Below are 5,629 nucleotides of genomic sequence, written 5' to 3'. Positions count from 1 at the left end.
CTATAGACTAGACTATAGACTAGACTATAGACTAGACTATAGACTAGACTATAGACTAGACTATAGACTAGACTACACTATAGACTACACTATAGACTAGACTATAGATCAGCCTTAAGACTGGACTATAATCTCGACGATATGCTAACTATAAATCTAATTTTCAATTCCAACGCACTTCAAAGGTTAAGAGGCAACCAAGCTCCAAAATATGTGTATCTACACTAGTCTAACAAAATTTTGTACAAACGCAGATTAAATGAATATACAATTGTTGCATTTTTAGTTTGTTCGCTTTGCGATTTTATACAGTAGTAACGTGGTCATATGAAACCTAAAGATTGTTTTTCAGCACATACATTTTCCAATTTTCACACACAGCCCCCCACTTCACTCACAAAATATTCACATAATATTTGCGTTTTGTTATCGATGTCAATAATGATAGTTTGTCGTAGCGACAATTGTTTTAGGGTGGAGACGGTTGGAGGGGGGGGGAGTAAATTGCTTTATTGGTTAGATGGTCATTTGGTGAGTTTTGGTTTAAAACGTTGGCAAAGTTTACGCTTTAAAAGTTGAGCCATTGTGAGATGATGATTGTGTGATGGTGAATTTGAATTTTGGTTATTGCGTAGCTAAGGTCTTTGAGAGTGTGTTTATGTGTATCTGGGGTTTTAGTTTTTCTTTTTTTTGCATTTTGCCTGATACATATTTATTGAAATGTTGTTGTTGATTTTTTTTCTTTTTTTGGAGAGAAAAAGGAAAAATATAATACGAATGCATGAACGCATACTCCAAAAAAATAAACCAAACTATATAGCCGAAATAATGAAAGAAAAAAACTAAAAGTTTCACTTGGTGCAACGGCAACAGCAACCCACCAACCAACAACCAATCAGCCAACCAACTAAACACACACTGACATTCTAATGTAAACTGCAATATATATTTTTTTGTTTTTAGTTTTTGTACATAGTTTTAGTTTATTTTAGCTTTTTCCTACTCCAGTACTGGAAGTTTCACCTTTTTTCTATTTGTGTTTATTTTTTTAGTTTATTTTAAAGCTGCAAAAAGCATAAAAAAAATAAAAGAGGCAGCAGTTTAAATCTATTTTTCCAACATTTTAACAAATTTTATTTTTTCCCCATATTTTAGATATTTATTTGTATCTTTCGGTTTGTAGCCGTATATATGTACGTCTGTCCATCTATCTAACTTTTTCTATGTTATTTGTTTTCTGTGCACTCGTTTAACTAACAGTATCTACTAGGTTTTGAAGAAAAAACAAAAACAACAAAAACTATTTTATGTATTTAAACTTACATAAAAAATATTCCAATTTTTCTACCATTTTTTTCTATAGTATTTTATTTTCTAATATGTATCTATAAAATTTTTCTATTAAAAATACAAAAATTCCAAAAAAAAAAAGAATCAAATACAAAATATGAGTTTAGTATGAGGTGTTCTTGAGTAGGTGAGCATTTACACTAAACTATTGTTACAGATTCGTATGTGTGCTCATGTGTAATTGAATCTATAGTTTTCAATTTATACACTGCTACAAATTGTTAATAAAGAAACGAATTTGTTTTTTGCTAAAACTGCATAATCTGTAACAATCCAATGCAGTAATTTAATCTAAACTCTAATAATCCATAAGATTATTTTATAATAATCTTGGAATTTAGTTTTATTAAAGATAAACACAAATTTAGTCCCAGTTTTGCTGGAAACCTCTTCCATAAACTATTAAAACAAAATTTCAATTATAAACAAAGAATCATTGTCGTGGTTTCACTCTTTAGTTATAAAAATACACATTTACTACATTTTTAATATTGTTTACATATTTTACATGATGTCAAAAATTAATTTTTTAGCGGTTATCATAATTTTTTAAATAATTTCTTTACAAATATAAAGTTTAACAACTTTTTTACATTGTTTACATATTTTACATGGTGTAAATAATTGTTATTGTTACCTAAAAGTGAAATTTATTTAAAATACTTTGTATTTATAATATTCTACAACTTTTTTTAATTGTTTACATATTTTACATAATGTAAACAATATGTAAAATATTTTACATAGTGTAAAGAATTGTTATTTTCATTTAAACTTTATGTTTATTAGTAATATTTTGACAAATAAAGTAAAATTAAACTTTTTACATTGTTTACATACTTTACATAATGTAAATATTAAAATTGACATCTTATTTACATAATTTACATGATGTAAAAAATTAATTTTTTAGTTATTATCTTAATTTTATTAATAATTTTTTAACAAATATAAAGTATAACAACTTTTTTACTTTACTTATTTGTTTACTTTACTTACTTTTTTACTTTACTTTAAAATTAAACGTTTTACATTGTTTACATACTTTACATAATGTAAATATTGAAATTTGCATCTTATTTACATTCTTTACATAGTTTACATGTTGTAAAAACTGAATTTTTAGCTTTCATCTTAATTTTATAAATAATTTTTCAACAAATTTAATGTTTAACTTCTATTTTACATTATTTACATATGGTGTAAACAATTGTTATTTTTCCCTAAAAGTACATTTTATTTAAAATATTTTTGCAAAAACCATCATTCTGCAACTTTTTTTGAAGTTAATAAACTTTTTTACATTGTTTACATTGTATACATGGTGTAAACAATTGTTATTTTTCCCTTATAAGTATATTTTATTAAAAATACTTTGCAAAAACCATCATTTTCCAACTTTTTTTAATTGTTTACATATTTTACATAAAGTAAATATAGTGTAAATAATTGCTTTTTTCATTTAAATCTTCATTTTATTAATAATATATTGGAATATAGAATATATTTAGAATTTAGAATATATCAAAATTCAATTGTTTACATTGTTTACATATTTTACATGATGTAAACAATTGCTGTTTTATGTAGAACTATTATATTATTAATAATATTTTGCTAAATATATCACATTTACAACTTTCTACATTGTTTACATATTTTACATAATGTAAACATAGAATTTTGCCACTTATTTACATTATTTACATATTCGACATAATGTCAACAATTGCTATTTTCTCTTAAATTTTAATTTTAGAAATTATATTTTACTAAATGTAACAATTTACAACCTGTTTACATTGCTGACATTTTTACATTGGTTACATATTTTACATCATGTAAACAATTGTTATTTTCTTTTAAAGATTTATTTCACTAAAAATATTTTGTCAAATATAACAATTTATAATGTTTTTTTTCATTGTTTACATTCTTTACATTATGTAAACTATTAATATTTTGGATTTTTTGTTATTGTAAATTTTAAAAATAATTGATTTTTAGATAATTGACAAATTTAAATATTTCTTACAATATTTACATAGTTTACATCAGGTAAACAATTAAAATTTGCATTTGCCTTTGTATTAAGTATTTTTGACATTATTGACATATATTACATAATGTAAAAAATTGTTATTTTATTGACTCTAATGAATTTTTATAGATTTATGCACAACAATTATGTATTTCCTTAATATTTACATTGTTTACATATTTTACATCATGTCAACAATTCAAAATTTTTAAAAATAACTAAATTTCAACAATTCAATTTTCTAAACTTGACTAATTTAACAATTTTCTGCAATATTTACATAGTTTACATCAGTTACTTTAATTTTACTTACATCATGTAAACAATTAATATTTTCATTGATTTATGTAATTTTTGTAACTTAATGCTAAACCATTACAAAATTAAGTTATCTTTACATTATTTACATATTTTACATCATGTCAAAAATACATCCTTTATTTACAGCAACCACATATATACAAATGTATAATTTAAGTTGTCAAACTTTTGATAGTAATGCGTTGTAGTGTTGCACCGCTTTTCTACTCATGTATTTGTTGTATTTAAATTTAAGTTGTTGTTTGTTTATATACATAAGCATCGTGTATATAAAACCTAATTTTACAAAATATACCTAATGTCTTTGATTATTTACATACGGATGTAGTTTTCATTATGGACGTCACCATCTCAAAACTTCGGCCAACAATATGCAATATCTTCATCAAACTAACGGCTTTGGTCATATAAATGTCTAAATCTATAGAAAATCTATTACAATACAACTATGATACATTTGACTGAATACATACATACAAATGTATGGATATGATTTGAGTGTTATAACCACAGGGATGGGAAAAAGTTATTCAAAATCCAAAGTTAAACAAAATGGAAATTATCAAGTCCATGACCTGGCTTGTCATTAAGTATTAGAATCGGTTAACCTTTTTAAAGAGATCGAGTTAAACCTTATAACACTTTCGTTTTGATGCAAAAAAATTGTAAATGCAAAAAGTATAACAGTGTACAAGTTTCCATCCCAGATTAGTTTGTCCACATAAATGTCGAGTGGGTAATACTAGTTGTCGGCCTTAGTCGTTTTAGTATTTTCGGCGAGTGCGTATAAACTATTCCGAAAGTCTTAGTTTGGTGGCATTTTCTATATGTGTGAGCGCACACACAAACACACACACCAACTTATACAACATTTGCATGCATACAAACAAATATTTAAACATTTATAGGTTTACATTACAAATTGCAGCAAGTAGATGTTGCTGCTGATGTTGTTGTTGTTGCTGCTATTGTAGTTGCTGCTATTGCTGATTTTGTTGTGATGCCTTTGATGATGATGATGCTATTGCTATTGTTGTTGTTGCTGCTGTATTTTCTCATAGTACGAGTGTAGTTCCAGTTATTGTTTATAACTTTTGCTGTTGTTGTTATTATTGCTGCTGTTAATATAGTAGTTGTTGCTGGGTCTTATAACACTACAAACATACATTCATCTGCTGCTCTCCTTTTCATCGTCGTGTATTTTTTTTTTTTCATTATATTGATGTTGTGTTGCTGCTGCTATTGTTGCTCTGTGTTGGGTTGTTAGTGTGTAGACGAGTCATTGGAATATACCTTTGGTGGTTTGTTGGTTACTTTGGCATATTAAACAAAACATGAAAAAAAAATACAGAAAAGTTTTCTTCTTTTTTTTTTGTATATATTTCTATTTCCATCCGCATATTGGATGTTACGTAATGTCGTTTTGTAGCTTTACGTTTTATATATCACCAAACACCCCCATCCTCTAGACCTCTTTACCATTTTAATACTCCTGCTGCATCATTTCTATTACCTTCTACTAATGCCGTTCCTCTTTCACCTCTTACCTTATTCTGAGCCATAAAATATCTCATACACCTTTTACTACATTTGTTTCCTCATGAAATAATTCTATTTTGTAGCACAAAATATTTCAAGTAAATATTTAAATTTTTTTGTTAAATATACAAATATTTGTTCTAAAAAAATTTCTTCCAGTTCTTTTTCATTTTATTAGTTTTTTCTTTTAAAATTATTTTTGGTAGAAGTTAAAAAACATACGTACGTACAAATATTTTTACCAACTTAAAATATGTTTTTGCTAAGAGACATCTCCAAAAGATAGATAAATAGATAGATAGAAAAATAGATAGATAGATAGATAGATAGATAGATAGATAGATAAATAGATAGATAGATAGATAGATAGATAGATAG

The sequence above is a fragment of the Lucilia cuprina genome, chromosome 3 (assembly GCF_022045245.1).
Source record: "Lucilia cuprina isolate Lc7/37 chromosome 3, ASM2204524v1, whole genome shotgun sequence".
Lineage (NCBI taxonomy): Eukaryota > Metazoa > Arthropoda > Insecta > Diptera > Calliphoridae > Lucilia > Lucilia cuprina.
This window is presented reverse-complemented; position numbering follows the sequence as displayed.